The sequence below is a fragment of the Symphalangus syndactylus genome, chromosome 24, assembly GCF_028878055.3.
Source record: "Symphalangus syndactylus isolate Jambi chromosome 24, NHGRI_mSymSyn1-v2.1_pri, whole genome shotgun sequence".
NCBI classification, from domain to species: Eukaryota; Metazoa; Chordata; class Mammalia; order Primates; family Hylobatidae; genus Symphalangus; species Symphalangus syndactylus.
In genome coordinates, this window is record NC_072446.2 from 9,663,842 (window position 1) to 9,686,980 (window position 23,139).

Below are 23,139 nucleotides of genomic sequence, written 5' to 3' on the forward strand. Positions count from 1 at the left end.
GGAGGTTTTCTCATGTCAGCAAGCTTTGTTACCGCTGCGCTCTCACAGTCTGGGCCCTAGCTAACAGCCTTCCCTAGGCTAACTCCTGCTCACCTCCTCGGTAGAGACGTGGCATTCTCGGGGAAGTCTTCTCTAACAAAGCTGGATTGAGTGCCTTTCCTTTATGCTTGCATAGAATCCCAACTTAGCTCTTCGTAGCTCTTAGCACAAGGTCCGTGTGGTTGCTGCCTGATGGGATGTTATGATTCACCATAAAATGGTAAGCTTCATGTGAGTTGATTATGGCTAAAGTCTAGTTCGTAATAGGAGCTCCATAAATATTTATTTGTTGAGTGATGAAGGAATAAATGAGTGAATGATTATGAGGATCTTAACTGGAAGCAATACTAGCAAAAATGGAAAGAGACCTTCAGTCAGGAGGGAAATGAGCAGTCCTTGGTGACTGACAATTTGTGGGAGCTAAGAAGGAAGACCAGAGTGATGCGGGGGAGTAGCCCAGCTGATGAGGTGGTGGCACCAACTGAGAATGATCATGATGAAGAAGGAGGTGCAACAACGAGGGAAAGGTGGTGAGTTCAACGTGGGCCTCATTGAATTGGAGGTGCCAGTGAGACATATCTAAAGCTCAAGGGGAAGAGCAGGGCTAGAGTTGAGAGTTGATAGGTATGGTATTCGGAGGAATCCCATGGAGACAAGGAGTGGATCAAGTCCAGAATGCACAGCTGCAAGCTGTATTCACTAAGGAAGAAGTTGCCTATGAAGGGTAGCAAGAAAGTGGCCGGGGGGGTCTGACAGAACCAGGGGCTTCAAAGGCGCTCCCTGAAGCCACAGGGTGTCGAGTTTCAAGAAGCTATGTTAGCAGTTTCCAGGTGGCAGGGAAGTCCAGGATGAAGCTGCCAAAACTCCCCATTTGATAGTTTTGGGTGAGAGAGCAAGAAGTTGAGTGATGTGATGGGAATGGGAAACATTGGAGTGTGGTGAGCAGGGGTGAGGTGAAGACAGCGTAGTATGTTGAAGGCATTCAGAAGCCATTAGGGCCATGCACTTATGTACTGAGAAGTGAGCAGTGAGCTAGATGCCACGAAACGCTGCAGCAGCAGGTGAGACGGAGGAGCAGGGAGGGGGGGTCAAGGATCATTTCTCAGCTTCTGGCCTATGAATTTATAGGGTGGTGGGACCATCCTCTGGATGGGGAACGCCAGAGAAGAGCCTGTATGTATGTAGTAGGGAGGTCAGAAGTCCTAAGCTCATTTTGCATGTGTTAGGTAGGTTTTGAAGTGCATTTGAGGCATTCATGTGGAGATGCCAGGGGAGCAGGTGAATGATGGTGCCCGGATCTAGGCAGAGATAAAGGCAACTACAGCCAGGTGTGCATGAAGTCTCCGTGGAGAAGGTATGGGTGGAGGGAGAGGAGGAGAGCCTGGGCCAGACCCCTGAAGACACCAGCATGGGGAGTCACCAAGAGTGCAGGAGAGCAGGAAAGAGGTAGGTGGGTCCCAGGACAGGAGAGGGTGTAGGGCCACACTGGTTGACATCTGGGACAGTGACAAGGATTTCTGCCTGCTGGATTCATCAACTGCCTGAGCTTTCCTATGACAGAGGTGGGCATGTGGACGAGAGAAACCAAAGGCTTGGCCCTCTTACAGTCAGCTGAGGGGCAACCAGGTGTTCAGAGCTTCCAGTGTCTTGCAAGCTGAGGTGGTGGCTTTGAACTTGAGTTGTTTCATATTTTTTTTTTTTTTTTTGAGACGGAGTTTCGCTCTGTCGCCCAGGCTGGAGTGCAGTGGCGCAATCTCGGCTCACTGCAAGCTCCGCCTCCCGGGTTCACGCCATTCTCCTGCCTCAGCCTCTCTGAGTAGCTGGGACTACAGGCGCCCGCCACCACGCCCGGCTAATTTTTTGTATTTTTAGTAGAGACGGGGTTTCACCGTGGTCTCGATCTCCTGACCTCGTGATTCACCCGCCTCGGCCTCCCAAAGTGCTGGGATTACAAGCATGAGCCACCGCGCCCGGCCCATATTGAAAGAGATGAACAGAAAGAGGAGTGCTAAAGGTATATTAGTCTTAAAAGACATTAATGAGTTTTTAAAAAGGGGAAAGCAGTTTGCCCAGGCTGGAGTGCAATGGCGTGATAATGGCTTACTGCAACCTATACCTCCCAGCTAATCCTCCCATGTTAGCCTCTTGAGTAGCTGGGACTACAGGCGGAAGCCACCATACCCGGCTAATTTTGTTTATTTTTTTGTAGAGGAGAGGGCTCACTATGTTGCCCAGGCTGTTCTCAAACTTCTGGGTGCAAGCAGTCCTCCTGCCTTGGCCTCCCAGAGTGCTGGGATTACAGGTGTGAACCACTGCATAGAGTGCTTCCTTTACTCAAATCATAAAATGTTTAAAAAACCAGGGTATCAGCCATGTTTCAAAACCACATTATTCCCATGGATTTTTTTGTTTTACTCTCAAAACCCAAAAGCATAAAATCAAACCCCTACATACTGGAGACTTCAGGCTTTCAAAGAGATTGGGCAAATCAAACCACCTTATGTTTTAGGATAATTGATAAACCCATCAGTTGTTGATGCTTAGAATGGTTAGCAGAAGTAGATAGGAAACCCTCAGACCTCAATTTCATAGACTTCACTTTTCACAGTATGTTAAACAATTAGAGATGTTGGAAAGGGGTAAGGAAGAATTTTACTATTTAGTCTGCTGCACATATTCTTTTTTTGTTTTGTTTGTTTGTTTTGTTTTTTTGCTTGAGACAGAATTTCGCTTTTGTTGCCCAGGCTGGAGTGCAATGGCACGATCTTGGCTCACTGCAACCTCCGCCTCCCAGTTTAAGAGATTCTCCTGCCTCAGACTCCTGAGTAACTGGGATTACAGACATGCGCCACCATGCCTGGCTAATTTTGTATTTTTAGTAGAGATGCGGTTTCTTCATGTTGGTCAGGCTGGTCTCGAGCTCCAGACCTCAGGTGATCCAGCTGCCTGGGCCTCCCAAAGTGCTGGGATTACAGGCATGAGCCATGGCACCTGGCCTGCTGCACATATTCTGACACCATGTGTCTGGTGAACCTAGACCCTGTAAAGAATCTTTAATGGTGATTGTTTGATATAGGTGCCCTTCCCCCTCCCTCTTTTTGCCTGATTTTATTTCCCTTTCTAGATTATACCACTAAATCAGAAAGCACTGAATATTTTGTAAGTTTGTTTGGGTGAGAGCAAGAATAATCTTTTCTTGATTTTTTTTTTTTTTTTTTAAATCTTTAACTCCTGCTGAGGTTGAGACAAACTGTATCTAGCATACTGTTACCTGAAACAAATGTGGTGGGAGGGAAGGTGATACAGTCCTGCCATTGCAGACCAGTGGGAAAGGCCAAAGAGTATTTTGAGTAGCAATGTACGTGGTCAAAGCATCGTTTATGTACTATTTTATTTGAGTTTGATTATGTACTTTGAACCTGGCTGGTTAGGATTTGATAGATAGTTACTGGTTTGGAATCTGACTTTTCTTTTTTATAAAAATTAACAAAAAATATATATAAATATACACACATACATATGGATAGTTCTGTCTGTGTCTTAAGTTCTTTGTATGCATGCAGCTGTTGTGATCACGTGTCTGATGGGCAGGTAGAAGCAGAAATAGAGTTCCTACGTTTCCCAGGCTGGCCTTCAACTCCTGGGCTCAAGTGATCCTCCCTCCTGGGCCTCCCAAAGTGTCAGGATTACAGGTGTGAGCCACCGTGCCTGGCCCTACCTTTACTCTTTAAATACTTTCCTATTGGAATGAAAGAGGCAGGGTGGCTCACACCTACAATCCCAGCACTTTGGGGAGGCTGAGACAGGGGGATCCCTTGAGGCCAGGAGTTTGAGACCAGCCAGGTCAACAAAGCGAGACCTCCCTGAAGGGAAAAAGCCTTCGGTTCCCATTTGGGTGTCTTTTGGAAACTGCTAATAGCTCAGCCTTTGTTGTTGTTGTTGCTATTTCCTCCGAACACACTCTTTCTCAGTTTTACCATTTTGTTTTTGTGAACTAAGCAAGAACAAGAATTAATTTATACAGTTATTCCTATCTGGACAAATTCTGGAAGGTTACTGAAGTCTCTTTCACTTCTTAAAGTGTTTTCATTTAAGAAAAATACCTTTAATTGTAGCCTGCACAATTGTAGCCCTATCCTTCCCCCTAAGGTCCCATACTCCTGAGACATTGAGGTTAGGCAGAAGGCCCAAGAATGGGGCCGGGGCCCATTGCGTCTGGAATGCCCTGTGAACTGATGGCTGTCTCTGACCTTATGGACATCCCTGCACCTTCCTCCTGGTGCTTGCCAGCTGGTGTAGGAGTTCAGTCGTCTATGGGTTCGTTTCCCCTTTTTCGCTGGCCTGTATTCCGTGGTGTGAAGAGCCTGTAAGGGTAAATGTCCTATTTGGGTGCAACCACTTTACTCTTATTCTGTCAGAATCTCTCAAAGCGTTTTTTTGGCTTTCTTGTTTGCTGTGTTCCTTTAAAGATGATTGAGATAAAACCAGTCAGAAAAGAAATAGTTTTTTGCCTTATACTTACTAAAATATTAATTTATTCCAAAGTTGTTTTTATTTACTTTTCACTGACCTCAAAGAGAAAACTTAGACACCTCAGAGAAACATGAAACATTCTCAGAGGAAGGAGTGATGAGCATGGTTCTGTATTAATGTGTTCACTCCTTAGCAGAGGATATAGAAATACTGCAGCTCAGGCCAGGCACTGTGGCTCATGCCTGTAATCCCAGCACTTTGGGAGGCAGAGGCGAGTGGATCCCTGGAGTTCGAGACCAGCCTGGGCAATGTAGTGAAACCCCATCTCTACAAAAAATAGAAAAATTAGCCAGGTGTGGTGGCATGCACCTTAGTCCCAGCTACTCAGGAGGCTGAGGCAGGAGGGTTGCTTGAGCCTTGGAGGCAGAGGTTGCAGACAGCCAAGGTCACACTACTGCACTCCAGCCTGGCAACAGGGTGAGACCTTGTCTCAAGGAAAGCAAGACAAACTGCAGCTCATTCTTTCTAAAGGTATCTGGAAAATGACAGAACTGAGAATAACATCCAAATTCAGTTCCCTGCCATGAGAAGTTCCTTTTGCTTTGTGGATATTGTTGTCAGTTCATTGCAGCTGTCTTGAGTAACTTACAGAGGCTAATGTGACCAAAAAAAGATCCATCCGTTGTTGTTTTTCTAGTTAAAAGTCATAGCACAGGTTTCTGGTAACATACAAATGATAAGACACTGTCCATAATTCTAATTACAAAAATTCAGTTTGTATAGTAATTTGGTACAGCATTAAGGGGGGTGATGCCCTCCTGCCATCTCACTTCCCTCCCTTTTTCCTATTTCACATTTATTCTTTTGTCTAAAAGACAGAAAATTGGTATGATTTTCATATGCTGCATAGAACATGTAGCTCCATCACATCCCACAGCTTTCTAGAGGTCTTTGGGGTTAGAACACAAAGTTTAACTTCCGTTTCTGTTTTTCCTTGAATTCTTTTGTTTCCTGGCCCCTTTCCATCTTGCCAGTTCCCTTTATCTTACCCACTATCGTCCATGCTCTCCCTCTGTGTTGGTTGTCTCAAAACAGCATTCAGTGGAATTCATTGAGTGGGTGAGTTCTGTGAAGTTGCCTTTTCTGGCAGTGCAGTTACTCAGTGATACACAAATGTAGCATTTGCCCTTTGGTAGACAAAGATCTGTTTTTTTGTTGTTGGGTTTTTTTTTTTTTTTTTTTTTTTGAGACAGAGTCTTGCTGTCACCCAGGCTGGAGTGCAGCGGGTTCAAGTGTTTCTCCTGCCTTAGCCTCCCGAGTAGCTGGGATTACAGGCGCCTGCCACCACGCCCAGCTAATTTTTGTATTTTTAGTAGAGATGGGGTTTCACCATGTTGGTCAGGCTGGTCTTCAACCCCTGACCTCAGGTGATTTGCCCACCTCGGCCTCCCAGAGTGCTGGGATTACAGGCGTGAACCACCGCGCCGGGCAGATCTGGTTAATATTCTTTAAAGGAGCCAAAGGCAGTGCTTTACTGTTTGCTTTGAGGGGAAGTAGTGGACGATTTGATTGTGACACCTTTTAGCATTGGTGAGTTGATTTATCTAAAGTTAACTGTTAAAGTTAGCTGGCCTTATACAATGTAAAAGTAAAGAAAATTCATCAGTTTCTCCAAAAAAAACACACAGCACAGTGGCTGAAGTTTTTGCTAGCAATAAGAAAACAGTAAGCATATATATATATATATATATATATATATATATATATATTTTTTTTTTTTTTTTTTTTTTTTTTTTCCTGGGAATCCACGTTCTCCTCCTGGGTAAAGGAGAGGGTTGTGTTTTGTGATTCCTTTTTCCTGCCCCAAGTGGCTGGCGGTACAGCCCCAGCGCGCCGGGCACTGAGGCCCTGGAGCACAGCGTGGAGGGCCTGGCACAGACACGACTCACGACCAGGCTAATCTCCGGCCAGAAAGAACTATGTTGCGGCCGTCCGGGTCGCGGGCCCGAGGTGCATCCCTGCAGGCCTCCATCCTACCTCGGCAGAGGTCTGCAAGAATCCTGCGGGCGTCCCCTGGAGCGGGCAGCGGAGGAGCCCAGCGCCGAGGCCCAGGCGTGCCCCGCCCTCGCCCCTCCCTCGCTGCTCCTCTCCCAAAGGCCGAGACCTGGACGCTGCCCGGTGGCCTCGGCGGTGGCGCTGTCCTTGGCCGCTGCCTCTCTGAATCCCAGGTGAGAAGAATAAAACGTCCTGATGCTGTCTGGCTTCCGGTTCTTGGAGAGGACGGGCCCTCTCTGCCGAGAGAACTGTGCGGAATCAGGAAACGCTGGTGCTCCTTCGCTTTCACGGGACTAAGCCAAATCCGGCTTTAAACGAAGTAAAGCCGGCTGCCTGCTGGAGTATTTTTGTCATAGTATTTTTATTTTGGGTCAGGATATTCTGCTGCGGACCCTGAGTCCCAATGAAGGAGGCTTATAACCGCGGAAAGCCATTTTTTTGAAAGAATTGCTGAGTTTTCCGGATTGTACTTTCAAAGACTTTCCCTAAACTTTGCGTGGCATTGGGGTTGCAGAAACGTGTCTACACATTACAAAAGTGTACTGTTTACACCTATTTGTGATGCACCCATCGTGTTTTTCGCCATGGACCACCTATTAAGCTTCCTGCTGGAGCGCTCTTGGCCCCTTCCTGCTTTCTGCGCCACATCCTGTTGTAAATCGGTGCTACTTGTGGGGTTTTGTTTGTGGATTGGGGATAGTTAAGGAACAATTTATTGAAATAACTGAAGACTTTGTTTTCTCCTTTGGGTTTTACTTTTAAAATAAATTCGGCTAGGAAAAAGTATTCTTTTGCTAGTGGAGTTCAAATTCAAATACCCAGACTGTAGATTCTCCAAATGCCTTTCTCACCAGGGAGGGCAGCTCCCAGGAGTAGTGACGGCAGGTAAGCTGGGATAGAGCTGGCTTCGTCACCTTGTAGGTGGGGAAGGCCAGAGTGGATAGTCTGGCCAGGCCTCCACAGCCGAGCCAGCTTCTGCTGGGGGGGCGGGGGAGATGAGAACGAGAGGCAGGTTCCGGTATCCTCTGGACTTGCAGGAAGGAAGGCATTCTGCGTATCGCTGAGCACTGCGGTGAGCTGAGTGAGGGTTCCCTTTCCTCATGTTTTCCTGCCTTTTTCTTCCTCTTGGTTCTCTTGTCCCTGAGCCGCCTTGTCCACTCTTTCTATTCCCTTAGTGCCTTTCCATCTATCTCTCCTGAGTGCCCAGCGTGAAACTGTACCCAAGAGTTAAAATCTCTTAAAATCTCACCGTCTTGCAGAAACAAATTGTGGCTGGTTTAAAGATCCTCAGCTAAAGAGACTGGGCTGAGGTTCGCCTATACCAGTTGGATTTAGAGAGAGCCTCTTGTAGGGAGGCCTCATGTGGTCTTCACCTGGGCCTCAGCATGTGAGCCCTCCTTTTAACAGAGAGCTTGCCCAAGATCACGCTGCTTGTTAAAGGTGGTCTCAACCCTGTCTGTCTTCTAAGCTTCCCACTACCCCATGTCTGAGGGCAAAAAGCCCTCTTTGCAACCTGAGGACACACAAAAGATGGAAGACTGGTCAAGTCCATCCCTGCCAGATTCTATTAATGTGGTCCTAATGGGCCACACCAGCAGAAACAAGCTGCCTTGTATTCCTCTGAAGAAAACTAAGTCCGCCTCAGAAACTGGCAGACCTGTAATCTTCAGCGGTATTATTAAAAAGCACACCTGCCTCAAAGCCCCTGGTTCATCCATGGAAGCATCGCAGAAGCCTCTGTATTAGGGGCAGGTTTACGGCACTCTGGGCCCCTTTTACTCTTGGCCAGGGCCGACGCCAAAGGCTAGATGGTCCGTGCTTTCAGGTAGTGTATCACTGTTCACAGAAGCGGAAGCAAGTAATGGGGCCACCTCCCCCCCCCAAGTCCCTGCCCTCGGAGCAAATGGCCAGTGCCCATGGTGCCTCAAGGCAACAGCTGCCCCTCCTGCCCCCTCCCAGTCTCTTTCCTGCAGTAACTGGGGACAGACAGGTGATGGAGTGTCACTCTAGTTACTGTTGAGCGAACTGAAGAAAATCCACATGGAAGGTTGACATCTACCATACCTCACTTTCCCCTCTCTTGATAGTAAGTGTCTAATCTTTCCCTCCAACCCCTGTGGGCAAACGTATCCATGCGTTCTTTGAGTTCTAGCTACTGGTCAGTAGTTCTGAGTGTAGGATTGACATGGTGGGAGGAGGCAGAGCTTTGCGACCACACCGCCAAGGTCCCTGGGGCCTAGAGGTCCAGCGTGCCCGCCTCCCTTCCTCGCTGTGCTCCTTCCTCTCCCCCCACCCCCACGCTCCTGGTTTCTGGCGCCGAGCTTGGGGTGGGGAGGCAGCAGGGTAGGGTCTTCAAGTTGGAGAGAAACCCCCCCACGCCTGGACCTCGCCGCTCCCTGCCATTCCCAGCCGAGGCCGTCAGGGGCTTGCGGTTTGAGAAATACAATCTGGAAGAGAAAACCTGGGCCTTTTCTTCCTTTATCCTCTGTCCCCGCCCCCCCCACACCTCTTAAAAACTTAGCCCAGGAGCTTCCTATCCCCACCGACTTGAAGGGTTTATCGGCCTTAAGAGCGAAATCCTGGCGGAGTGCAGTCCATCGGGGCTAGCATCCACGTTCCGCCTGCGCCCTGCCCGGGCTGTTCCGAGGGATCCCTGCAAGGGCACTGCCTCAGCTTTCACTCTTGGGGTCGGGGAAATAAGGTGTCCACAAAGGATGCAAGCAAGTCATTGTCAGTGCAGACCTAAAGGGCGCGTCCGGAGTGCAGGTATGGAAGGCGGGCGCATGCGCGCAGGCGGGGGCCGGGCTTCCCAGCCCGGGCGTCGCTCTAGCCCCGCAGCGTCTCGATGGCCGGCCTCGTCCTCCGTCCGCCGCGCGGGGGCGCCGCTCTAGCCCCGCGCCATCTCGGTGGCCGGCCGCCCACTCCGCGGCGTTCGGGGAAATGGCTGCGAGACCCTAGAGGCCTGCGGCCTGCGGTAAGTGGCGTCCCGGGTGCCGGGTAGAGGAGCCGGCCGCCGCTTGGGCCGCCCTCGGGAGCGGGGCGGGGCTGGCATCGGAGCCCGGCTGGCGAGAGCCGCGGATCCCGCACAGGCCGCTCCCGCCGAGAAGATGGCGGCCGCAGAAGGGAACGAGCGAGCGAGCGGGCGGGGCCGGTCAGAGCCTCCCCGGGCTGGGGGCGCGGGCCTCAGTCGCCGGCCCTGGTGGGCTGCGTGAGGTCGAGGCGACTGGCGAGCACTCGGTGGTCGCGGCTGGAACGGTTCCGAGGGTGGGAGTCGGCGCGGCCGCTCGCGGGGAAGAGCGCAGGGCTGGCCTGGGCGAGTGCGGCCCGGGGCTCGGGGGCCTGCGCGGCTGGCTTGTAAGCGCAGCTGGTTTCCCTAGGCATCCTGGGGGGCCTCGGCGCTTCCTCCCGGGCCTTGGGTGCGGTCGGGGTGGCCGGCTTAGCTTCTGGCGTGCTTTCGGGGGATTCCGGCACTGCAGGGCGGCTGGCGCTGCAGGAAGCGCAAAGAGCGCGGATTCGCTTCCTAAAGAATGTGTCCTTACCTCCCCGCGCTGGTTTTCAGTTTTTTTGTGGAATCGTTTGTTGCGTTGGTGTGTACTGGCTGTATTTGTGACACATTTTGCCTTCCAGTGACCCTGGAAGCCGAAAGGGCCAGCTCTTGCGCTCGGCGGGAGGGGTGCTCGTGCTGCCTGTGTTGCCTCCGCTGCGGCCTCCGGGGCTCCTTTTCGCGGTTCTGAGACAGTGGAGGTCAGGGCCGGCTTTTCTGCTCTAAAGGACTTTAATATGTAAGTTTAAAGTTTGGGCCACAGGTAGCAGTAGCTTATTGCGTTACCAGTTATTGAAAATACTCTTTAACTTGTGCCTGGGCCATCGATATCCGTGTCATCTGCCTGCTGATGGAATGAGATTTGAGCCTAGTGTACTCAGGGACTTAGAGGAGGGAAAGGCTGATGGGAACGTTTTTTCGGTATATTCACATAGCCTTGCTATATACTCCGTGTTCCATGGTTTCCCTAGGGCCACATATGACTTGGTTGAAATACAGTTCTGAGAAAGGTCCTTAGCAGTGCATTTTAAGGAGTAAATACAGTCTTTTTTTAATGGACATTCATTGCATACTGCGTTAGCACGAGGGATATAGCAGTGACCAAGGTGGCCCCTGTCCCAGTCCTCCTGGAGACAAGTTCAGTGGGGGAACTTGAGAGATTATTCCAGCTCCTTCCTTTAAATCAGGTGTTGCCAACTCGTTTACCCTGGAGCTTAGGGCTCTTTAGTGGCCCTTTGGGTTGCTGTTTGTGTATGTGTGTCTGCGACTATTCCACTATTTTCCTATTTTAAATACGGCATAGACATCTCAGAAATGTCACCCAGGAAGGCAGACACAGCCCTGTTGTGAAACTCCCTGCTTAATGCACACTTGTTTTCTTACTTGCTGTGTACGTGGGGAGGAGATGTCTGTTCTTGTAGACTTGTTTCAACAAGTTTCTTAACATACTTCTTGTTTTGGAAAAGCGTGTATCTTGAATTTTTTCAGGCTTTCCACCAGAGGCTGTCCCTTATTAGTAGTTGATTGACTTCAGACTATGTCAAGAGGAGCTAATTGTGCTGTGATGAGAAGACAGGGCACAAATAAGATAATTTGTGATTGACTGCCCAGCTGTACCCATGGTTACCAGACAGCCCACCCCATGTTGCATGTGTATGTGTGAGCATCACAAAAGCTTGTCTAGGACGTATGTATCATCAGTTGGGCCTTGAAGGGTGGTGGGGTTTCTTCATGTAAGGAGGAAACGATTGGAATGGGCATTGGCTCCCGTTTTGTTCGCGGTGAAGTTGGCAGGTTCTGCTGTTGATACTGTGAGTTTTTCTACAGCCTAGGGTCGTAATTCCCTTAAGGTCAGTTCCGTGGAGCCCAGTAGGGTGCTTCTCTTCAGTGTTTATTTTTAAGCTGTGCCACGTCTTCATTGTTTGGAATCTCTGTAAACAAGACACGTTTTTCCTTTTTATATGCCTGTCCCATGCTACCAAGTGGCTTATTTGGCTCTTGAAGAGCCAAGATTGAACGTGTTTAACAGGTGACTCCCTACTATCCGTGGGTCCCTGCACTGTGCACTTGCCTGAGATGTCTCATCTGTCTCTGGCAGGCTGAGAAGACCACTAGAAAATTCTCCCTAAACAGAGTCTCTCACTTACATTTCTTATTTAAATGATGGGGTCCCTTACAGTGGATACTAAGATCAGCCTTTTTATGACAGCTGTCAAGTGATGTATGTTAATTGCATTACAAAGTTTCTATGATTAACAGTTAATGGAAATGTACTAATTGGGAAAGAGGAGGTCAAAGAACAAAGTCCAGTTTGCTCATTTCATGTACATGTACACACTCATCTGTGAGACAGTCTGTGTTGTCTAGGCCTCATTTTATTTTTTGAGTAGTAATTTTGAGGTTAAGTTGTTATATGGAGATGAATAGGTAATTGTACATATTTTAATAAGAATTCTATAACCATGACCATAAATAGCTTAATAGGTGGTAATAATCGTGTGTAAGTTGTGAAGGAGGCATTTCTCTCCTTGGGTATCAAATTTTGATGCCATGGTTTTGTTTTGCATATGCTGATAGAGACATTTAAGTGGTATTTAATATACCTTTATAATAAGGTGAATCAACTTTTTTTCCAAAATGAAGATACCTTAATGTGTTTGGTTACAAAAGTAATACACATACAGGAAACTTAAACATTATGTAAAAATAGAAAGTAAAAACACCAGAAAGGGTGCTGTCCAGAAAAGCTCCACGTTACAGCTGTTTTGCACTAGTGAACGGGATGTGTTGGAGGCTGTGGCCACTGCCCTGGCCGGCTTGTCTGCGGCTCTCAGGTGCCAGGGAGTTTTTCTCACGGCTGTGCATGTGATGATTCATCACCCTTAAAGAATTCCTGGCCGGGCACGGTGGCTCATGCGTGGAATCCCAGCACTTTGGGAGGCCAAGATGGGTGGATCACTTGTCAGGAGTTCCAGACCAGCCTGGCCAACATGGTGAAACCCCATCTTTAACTAGAAATACAAAAATTAGCTGGGTGTGGTGGTACGTGCCTGTAATCCCAGCTACTTGGGAGGCCAAGGTGGGAGAATCGCTTGAACCTGGGAGGTCGAGATTGCAGTGAGCCAAGACCGCACCACTGCACTCCAGCCTGAGCGACTGAGACTCTGTCTCAAAAAAAAAAAAAGAATTCCCTTAGGCCAAGCATGCTGATGCGCTCCTGTAGTCCCAGCACTTCGGGAGGCTGAGGCCAGAGGACCCCTTGAAGCCAGGAGTTCCAGGCTGTAGTGAGCTGTGGTTGTGCTACTACTCTCCAGCCTGGGTGACAGAGCAAGACTCTGTCCACCCCCCACCCCCAACAAAAAGAAATTCACTATATAGATGTTTCGTGATTTTTCAAACTAGTCTGTTAGTTTGTGTTCAGTTTGTCACCTTTGTGAGAAAAAAAAACTCTCATAAGTTTGTGTGTACTTCCTACTTATTTCTCCTGGGTCATCGTGAAGCACTCCCTGCCCTCCGTGAGAACAGTATGTTCTCGGACAAATAGACTCACCTAAGAGGGCCTTTCTCTCCAAGCCCTCGCCAGCACAGGCTGTGTCACTTTCTTAGGTGGCACCTACCATCTGTTGCACACTTGCCACAGATGATTTGGCACTTCACATGATGTCGCTTCAGAAAACCTTGGAAGCTGTGAGGTCATTACCGTCCCCATTTCACAGACAGGAAAGTGCAGCCCTTAGGTGCACTGCCTGATAGCCTGTGGCCCTTGCATTCATAGACAGATATACTGCCTGGTACACTGTGCCCTCCCTCCCCCCTCCTCGCTGTCGTTTGCAGCTGGGATTGAACCCTGCATTCATAGACAGGTTCCCCCTTGAGCCCCCCAACCCCCTATCTGCTTAACTGAGGGCTTGTCCTGGTTATAAATGTCTGGGTGGAGGTGGGCACTGCTGGCTTCAGCTGTCAGGACTGGGAATGCTGAATCTGCACCGAGGGGAGTAGGCCCCAGAGATGCTCCCAAGACCCTGGAGACACAGGCCAGGTAGACACTGGCCTGGCCTGTTTGGATTTGCTGGACTGTCACTAAAAGATAATGCTTTCCCTTTCACATGTTTGAGTAGTAAAATACCTTTCTGCTCACTTCTCCCCACCCGTGCAGCAGTGATTGGGGTGCCGGGAAGTTGCTTCTCATACATGTTTGACTCTGTTGAATCCAGCAGTACATGTAAAAATGGATACAGAAACAAACCCCTTTTATGTCAGAACTCCTTTGTCTTCAGCTTGGACCGTCCCCCTACCCCCTAAAGCAAAACTAGACTTTGGCCTCTCAATCCCAGGGAAAGAAAGGAAGATTCCAGCTGAAATACAAAGTTAATTCTTGACTTTTGAGTTTACAAGGTCCCCAAGCAGTAATTTTGCCCCTTAGGCTGTGACCTTCGTAAGTTGGAATTCCAGGCTGGGTGTGAGGGCTGACGCACTTTGGGAGGCTGAGGCATGATGATCACTTGAGCCCAGGAGTTTGAGTCCAGACCGGGCAACATGGCAAAACCCTGTTATTGGGGGGAAAAAAAAAAAATATATATATATATATATATATGTATGTATATAAAAAAATAGCCGGGCATTGTAGTGCATGCTTGTAGTCCCAGCTACTCGGGAGGCTGAGGTAGAAAGATAACCTGAGCCCAGGGGGATTGAGGCTGCAGTGAGCCATGGTCAGTCGCTCCATTGCCCTCCAGCCTGGGCAACAGAGACCCTGTCTCCAAAAAAAAAAAATTGGCTGCAGCTCCAATTTGAGAAGCAAATTCTTGTGAGGGAAGGGTTTTTAAAGAAGAAACCCCGTTCTCTCCACCTGAACTTAGTTGGCCATCTCACTTGGCAATCCCTGCCTCGTCAGTAATCACATGAAACTGAAAGAGAGTAGACAGGGTGTCTGGAAAAGCCAAATGCTAAAGCAGAACCTGTCACTGCCACTAGCATCCTGACTGAACCAGAATGGCCTCGGGCAGCAGCCTTTCAGGCTCCAGCAGTGGAAGGCACTGCTCTTTGTCAGCGGTTCTCAGACTGGCTGGACCCAGGACTGCTTTACACTCCTAAAAAGCACGGAAGACCCTAAAGAGCTTTTGTTATATCTGTTGATAGTCACCATGTTTGACATTTAAAAATGAGTCATTTAAATGCTTAAGTGCCTTCTATTTAAAATTGTAAACCAGCCGGGCATGGTGGCTCATGCCTGTAATCCTAGCACTTTGGGAGGCCAAGGTGGGCAGATCAGCTGAGGTCAGGAGTTCAAGACCAGCATGGCCAACATGGTGAAACCCTTTCTCTACTAAAGACACACAAAAAAACTGGGCATGGTGGCACACCCCTGTAATCCCAGCTACTCGGGAGGCTGAGGCAGGAGAATCCCTTGAACCTAGGAGGCAGAGGTTGCAGTGAGCCGAGATCGCGCCACTGCACTCTAGCCTAGGTGACAGCGAGACTCCATCTCAAATAAATGAAGTAAAATTGTAAACCATTATATATTAACATAAGTAAACCATTTAATGGAACCTGTTTTCAATGATGAAAACAATTTAATGAGAAAGATGTTTTTGTTTTCACAAATCTCTTTGGCTTAACTGACAGCCTCTGGATTCGCACATCTTCCAAATTCAAACTTAGTATCTCCGTTCAGCTTCTGAAATGCTCTAGCATATACTCAGAGTGGCTGTGGAAACAGCACGGAATGTTAGTGTTGTGCAGACTGCTTTGATCTGGGGGCCTCCCAAAAGGACCCCTGGACGACCCTTTGAGAACCACTTCTCTAAGAGTTGTAAAATAGTTGGCTCTAAACACTTGAGGAAATTGATTACTTTTAGGACGGTAAGCTGTGTCTTTGAACAATTTTTAGTGGCTCAACCATGTGCTTGCCCCTTGGGGCAAGTGTGGAATCAGTCTGATTCCTTGTCACCGATAAAGCTGTTCCAGTACACACCTCTCCTTCAAAGTGCCCTACACAGCCCCTTGCTGAATCCTTTGCAGCAGTGAAGATGGGGGTTGGGGGGAGGCAAGAGTAGGCTGTGCTTGAGGCCATGGAATTATGCAGGTCTCTAAGGGTGTGGACCGAGGAGAACATAAAGGAACAGTGATTTAAACCCATGATAAACAGATGCCCTTGAGGGGAAGCAGCCCCCGCAGCGCACCCCACCTCACATGGTCCCTGGGGAGCTCACACTGCCACACATGTGGCATGAGGTGGATTTCTTCATGGGGATAAGAACCTGTGCATTGTGGTCCTCACCGAGGCCCAGGTTGGTAACCTTTTATTAAGAGCAACAGGGATCCTGGTATATAGAATTGGGGCTGTATCTTAGTATTTGAAGCCATATTTTCTTTTTTACTGAGACAAGAGGAGCCCATCAAAGGTAGTAGTTTAGGAGACTTTATACTCATCCATTACATAGAGAGCAATAAACCTCACTTCTCCTTCACCTCGATAAATGATTTTATGTGACTGTTTCTGGTTCCTGGCATTCATTTGGAGAGTTGAAATTTCCCACCTGAGTTGCCCACCAAGGTCACCAGCCTGTGTTTTGCACTAGAAAGTAGATGGAGGGAAATGGCAGGATTGTTGCAAGCTCACACCGGGGAGCTTGGCAGCCTGGCTGTAGCCGGGGGCTGGCCAAAGCATTAGTCCTCAGCAGGTTTTTCAGTAACAAGTTTTGCTTTTTGTCTCTGCGTATCTATAAAAACACAAATACCCAAGAAATGTAAAACAACAATAGGTTGTTTCTGGATTTTTCTCTATATTTTCCTTGTGAGAAACATACTGTGTTATGGCACCCTTGCTTTTTTATTTTTATTTTTATTTTTTTGAGAGGGAGTTTTGCTCTTGTCGCCCAGGCTGGAGTACAGTGGCACGATCTCAGCTCACTGCAACCTCCGCCTCCCGGGTTTAAGTGAGTCTCCTGCCTCAGCCTCCCAAGTAGCTGGGATTACAGGCACCTGCCACCAAGCCCTGCTAATTATTGTGTTTTTAGTAGAGATGGGGGTTTCACCATGTTGGCCATGCTGGTCTCAAAATCCTGACCTCGGGTGGTCCACCTGCCTCAGCCTCCCAAAGTGCAGGCATGAGCCACCGCACCCGGCCCAGAATAATTTTTATAATGACAGTATTACTTGGTAAGCAGCAAAACTTTGAATTTGCCATCTGAAGGATTTAAATGTAATGGATGCAATTAAGTCAGATTTTGCATAGCTACTAAAGTAAATGAAAGTTGGGCTTCTTCATTTCCTTGTGGGCCCAAATCTCCCTTTCCTGTTTGGTGAGTGCAGCACGGTGTTTCCTGCCGCAAGCTGGTGGAGCTTTGAGTAGGCAGTCCTGGCACACGAACGGCTGCTGCTGGTGGCTGGAGAACACGTCGCATTTGGGGATGTCATCTGAAGTTTCTAGGCATATTCTCCTAGTGACTGTCCCATTAATGAAAACTGAGCTATCAGCCGGGTGCAGTGGCTCACGCCTGTAATCCCAGCACTTTGGAAGGCCGAGGCGGGTGGATCACGAGGTCAGGAGATCAGACCATCCTGGCTAACACGGTGAAACCCCGTCTCTACTAAAAATACAAAAAATTCTCTGGGCGTGGTGGCGGACGCCTGTAGTCCCAGCTACTCTGGAGGCTGAGGCAGGAGAATGGCATGAGCCCGGGAGGCGGAGCTTGCAGCGAGCGGAGATCGCAACACTGCACTCCAGCCTGGGTGACAGAGTGAGACTCCGTGTCAAAAAAAAAAGAAAACTGAGCTATCAAGAATCTTTTATTGGGTAATCTTTCCTTCCATTTGTGGTAGTTTAAAGAACTTTTACCTAATGTCTTCTCAGTTCCTCCTCATCTGCGTAATAAACAGATTGATGAGCCAGGAGACCCTTAATAGGCAAAATATAAATAAATGTAAACTTTGGCCTACCCTGTCAGAATTAACGAAAATAATGAAGTTTAGAATAGTGAGGTTTTATTGTAGCATTATAATTTCTGATTGGCGGGTTAAAATTGTTTTGAATATTGTTTCAGGGGAATGTGAGGTTTGAAGAAACAGAATGTTTGCCACCAGGCGAGGTAAAATACGCATTTTTGTTTTATCTTTTTGCTTAGAAGTCAGAGCTCTTTTCCTGGAGGTGCGATGTTATGAAAATAGAAACTTAATTATGGTCATATGTCATATTTTAAAGTGTCTTGGAGATTAATTACTCAGAAACTAGTCTCAAGTTTTTGGAACTGAAAATCTTTAGGTGGGGGCTGGGCACTGTGGCTCACACCTGTGGTGTCCCAGCTACTCAGGTTGAGGCGGAACGATCGTTTGAACGTATGAGGTGGAGGTTGCAGTGAGTCCTGATCATGCAGCTGCACCACAGCCTGGAAGTGGGCACACTTGAGTTAACGACTTCAAGCAGATTTTAGAGCAGTAAAAGTTGAGCGTACAGATTTGCAGTGGTTGCAAACCCATGCATTGTAATAGTTGTAGTTAGGCTTTTTAAAGTAACAGAGCTGACCTTTTGGGAGGATATTTTTATTTGGTTTTTAAGAAATTTCACTTTTGGCTGTGTTTTGGTGAGTTGGGGAATCTGAGGGAAGATTAACAGGTAGTTACAGAACACTTGTGGAAGGAAATGTTTAAAGTCTCTTCTGATGTCTGAAGCATGGGTATGTATTATTGCTTTGCGCATATCCAGTGTACTCCTAAACTGGTAGAAATGGCACGTTGTCTGATGTCTGAAGCATAGGTATGTATTATTGCTTTGCACATATCCAGTGTACTCCTAAACTGGTAGAAATGGCACGTTGTCTGATGTCTGAAGCATAGGTATGTATTATTGCTTTGCACATATCCAATGTACTCCTAAACTGGTAGAAATGGCATGTTGCCACAGTTCTCTGTGTTCCATGGACTCCTGAGGGGGAAGTCATTGAAGCCCTTTCTGGGGCTAAGAGGTAAAGATGACTTCTGCATAATAATAGTCTAATAGTACAGGCCTTTTCTGTTGAGTTTGACGTTTGCACCGGTGGCACAGGGCAGATTGGAGCCCTCTTCAGCACCGTGCATGGGCACCGAATGTTTAGAATATGCCAGTTTTCCCAAATAATGTCCTTGATGATGCAGTAAATATTAATTTTATTCATTCGGAACCCGCAAACATACATCTTTTTTACTTTTGCTGTGATTAAATGTCAAGTTACATATAAAGCTGTTGCTGCATCCCCACGTGGGTACTGTCCACGCACAGCCCTAGGGGATTGAGCTGGGAGCTGAGTGGTCTTCTGAAACGCTGTCTGTCCCTGACAGAACAAGACAGAGGACAGTTTCAGACTTGGCATGTGGCAGGCGTTCTGTCCAAAACGAGTGATGTCTCAAAGAAAAAACGAACAGTATTTGTTGCTAAGGATAAAATTTGAGCTTTGGGGTGAAAATTGGGATTTTAGAAAACTTGCATCTGCCATCGTAAACTTGATGGCTTTCTAGTAATTAAAGTCTTCTTGGAAGGCCGGGTGCGGTGGCTCAAGCCTGTAATCCCAGCACTTTGGGAGGCCGAGGCGGGCGGATCACGAGGTCAGGAGATCGAGACCATCCTGGCTAACACGGTGAAACCCTGTCTCTACTAAAAATACAAAAAATTAGCCGGGCGTGTTGGCGGGCGCCTGTAGTCCCAGCTCCTCGGGAGGCTGAGGCAGGAGAATGGCCTGAACCCGGGAGGCGGAGCTTGCAGTGAGCCGAGATCGCGCCACTGCACTCCAGCCTGGGTGACACAGCAAGACTCCGTCTCAAAAAAAAAAAAAAAAAAAAAGTCTTCTTGGAGATTGGACCCGACATTATCGGCCAGGTGAGGTGACTCACACTTGTAATCCCAGCACTTTGGGAGGCGGAGGTGGGTAGATCACTTGATCCCAGGAGTTTGAGACCAGCTTGGGCAACATAGTAAGACTCTGTCTCTACAAAAAAAAATGCAAAAATTAGCTGGGCATGGTGGCATACACCTGTAGTCCCAGCTACTAGGGAGGGTGAGGTGGGAAGACCGCTTGAGCCTGGGATGGTGTGGGTGGGGGAGGTGCTGAGGCTGCAGTGAGCCTTGATTGCACCACTGCACTCCATCCTGGGCAACAGGAGAAAAAAAAATGTTTGTTTTATGCTATTTGATGAGATGTGTGGACATTGAGAATCTCTGTCTGTAACTTGAACCCGTGTCATCCAGGTGACCAGCATGCACATGGGTCCAGAGTGCAAGGACGTATTCAGAGTGAACATAGCAGTCAGTTTTCATGAAAGAAAGGGAGAAGTTCCTTGACAAAGGCTTCAAATTCTATTTCAGCTAACTTTTATGAAACTGCTACTTGGTGAGAGTTGGTGTAGTATCAATGAACATCCAGTTATGTGAAGATGGTTACAGCACTCCATTCTAAAGACCTATCTGTGTGAGGCAGGATTTTGATGACGTGTTTTAGCTGAAACACTCTATGGGAACAGATTGAAGGCAGAGAAGTAGACATGAACATGGAGCTGTCTTCTGTTATGCCAGAAATTTGCAAAAATATACAACAGGGCCACTCTTCCTGTTCATTTTTGTTTTAGAAATAACTTTCATTAAAGATACTGTTAATGCATTAATAGGTTTATTTTTAGTACATACTTAGAATTTTGAAAATAGCAATACATTCCACATAAACAAAAGCTCTTTGGTGTTCTCAGCTTGTAAAAGTGTCTCGAGACAAAAGGTTTGAGAGCCACCATTCAAGCATTTGGAAGTCAGTGTGTGTCCTCTGCTTGAATCGCCGCTCGTCAGCTGCTTCTAGTTAATGGAAAATGAAGCAGTTTTCAGCTGGGGAAAAAAGTGCTTAGAAATGTAGAAATATTAAATTTGGTACATTCTGTTTTAACCTGTAATTTGTTCACTTCCCAGTTTCAAGGATACCCACATTTTTCTTTCTGGGGAAAAGTTGTTACTGATGCAATATGGTTGCAGTTTTATGAGCACATTCCCCCGTGATGTGCTGTGTAGTGTGTAGAATTACACACTAATTCTACACACAAAAAGGTTGTGTTAGAACAGTTTTTTTGCTTGTGCCTTGATATGCATATGTTTTTATTTTACAAGCTGAAATGTTACAGTAAATTTTCTCTGTTGAAGACATTATGAAATCAATTCTGTAGATATAAAGTGATATGATCTTTTCCGAAGGTATATTCTTCATTGAATTCTACTTAACAGAAATAACTACATTTTTGTGATTACTCAGAACTCAAATCTAGTAGCATGTTTATTTTGCAGATTAATATAAATTGAATTTTTAAAAATCAGTTTTCATTCCTGAGAACTTCTTAATTTCTTTGCTTTTATAAATGTTCGATGTTGGCGGGGCACAGTGGCTCGTTCATGTAATCCCCAAAACTCTGGAGGCTGAGGCAGGAGGATTGCTTGAGGCTAGCAGTTCAAGACCAGCCTGGATAACATAGCAAAACCCTGTCTCTAAAAGAATTTTTTTCAAAAATTAGCTGGGCGTAGTGGCACACATCTGTAGTCCCAGTTGCTCATGAGGCTAAGCTAGGAGGATCACTTGAGCCCAGGAGTTTGAGACTGTAGTGAGCTATGATTGGGCCACTGCACTCCAGCCTGGGCAACAAAGCAAGATGCCAACTCTTTAAAAAGTAAAATAAAATAAATTAAATGCTCAGTGTTGCAAAATATAAAAGTTTATTTCCAGTGTTTTCTGAGCAGTCGTTTCTGAATGCTTGAAGTAATTGTTTTGAGGATGATCGTTTTACCACATTGAAGAGATGGTGACTATGACGATGCCATTTGGCTTATCGGAATACCCGTCTTAATTTTTTTTTTTTTTTGGGTAGAGGCAGGGTGTCTACATGGTGACATGTTGCCTGGGCTGGTCTTGAACTCCTGGGCTCAAGCAGTCCTCTCAAGCAGCTGGGATCACAGATGCGAAACACTGTGCCCAGTTGTCACTGTCCCTTTAAAAGGAGGGGAGTTGGAATGTTTTTCCCTCTGTTCTGAGGTTGCCAGGGAGACCACAGAGGGAAGGCAATTGGTCTTCTAAAATTTTTCGTTTTTAATTAAAATAATACAGCTACAGTATTAAGAATTTTCAATGATTACATTCTTACACAGTTCCGACGTTCAGCCTTTTCACTTTTTGTTCTTGTTCCTCTGTCTTGTGGTGGATTTTACTGAGTGGGGTTCATCTCGGACATAGGCTCCAAATGGAAAAGAAGCTGATGCTTGGCGACTCCTCTCTGGCCCTGGTCTGGCTGGGCCTCTGCCTGCCTCCCTGGGGCAAGCCTGGGACTCCACTCCTTCCTGCGCTGCCCCGGCCCATTTCTCTCGGGGGTTGGTAGCATCCGCTGTCCTGGGTAGAGGTCCTTAAGGACACTGCTTTCGTGCTGGTTTTCAACCCCCAAGCTGTCTTTGTGGGTCACACAGTATCACTCAAATAATAGGTTACTTGAGAAGTCCGGTGCTCCCTTTTAATTGTTGTCAATACATAGTTTACTTAAGATATGTAAAATATTTTCTTATTTTCTTTTAGGAGCTTACTCCACAGGAACAGCCTCTAGATAATCTGAGTTGTTGAAAATACGAAGCCTGTTACTTGTGAACAGTGGCTGACAACGATGGTGTTGTGAGCCTGGCTGTCTGCTTGGATCCAGAAGTTTCGTCTGCCAGGGTTTTTTCGTTGTATTTAGGATTTCAGGGAAAAGTGTCCGAGCTTTCAGTGTTGGAGCAGGTAAGGTATCAACACTGTTAGTAGCAACAAAATTTTAACTTAATAAGTCTGTATTTGCTATTTATAAAGTGGTATTTGTAAAGAAACTGGTAGAATGTAGTATTCGTATTCATTTGAAATACATTCAGCCATTTGTATCAGCAGTCTCTATAGTAGCAGATTCTGCATCTGTGGATTCAACCAGCTGCAGATTGAAAATATTTGGGGGGCAAACAAATATGCACATTGAAAATTTGGGGGAGGGACAAACATAATAATCTAACAGTAAAAAATAACAAAAATGTTATAAAACAGTGTAGTACAGCAACTATTTCTATGATGTAATCTAGAGATGATTTAAATATTTGAGAGGTTTTGCATAGGTCATGTGCAAATAGCCTGTTCTCTCTTTAATGAGAACCCAGTTTTATAAACTAGAGCTCTTCCCATAGAAAGCTACCAGCATGGATGCAGCAACCCTTTTCAGCTGGGTTGGAGCTTCATAGGCCCCCAGAGGCAGAGGGGACTGCAACTTTGTGCCCTTAAGGGCAAAGGCTAGTGCGAGCCCCTCAAACTACATCTTTAGTAGAAACTCCAAGTGTTGCATGAAAATGAGAGCTTGACCCTCTTTTGAGATGACTGTCACATTTCTTGCAAATATTTTGGCTTGCACAAGCAGAAAGCTTTTCCTAAATGTAAAATTTCCAATGAGAATGAATAAACCATTTTAACTGATGTGGTTTAATAATTGCTCTACCATATATATTTGTAAGCAGCATTCTCTGCTTC

At 46.9% G+C, this 23,139-nt stretch overlaps 1 protein-coding gene across 3 annotated transcripts in view; it reads left to right on the forward strand.

The window, feature by feature from the left end:
* Positions 1-23,139, forward strand: part of DIDO1 (death inducer-obliterator 1) — a 61,611-nt gene that overhangs the window by 2,295 nt on the left and 36,177 nt on the right. For 2 of the 3 annotated variants that reach the window (XM_055265407.2, XM_063634170.1), the window contains exon 2: positions 22,174-22,371. The gene's annotated coding sequence lies outside the window, so the exon portion shown is untranslated. Of the gene's footprint in view, positions 1-9,387; positions 9,542-22,173; positions 22,372-23,139 lie in introns of those variants that run through there. The other variant, XM_055265406.2, reaches the window with a different exon arrangement.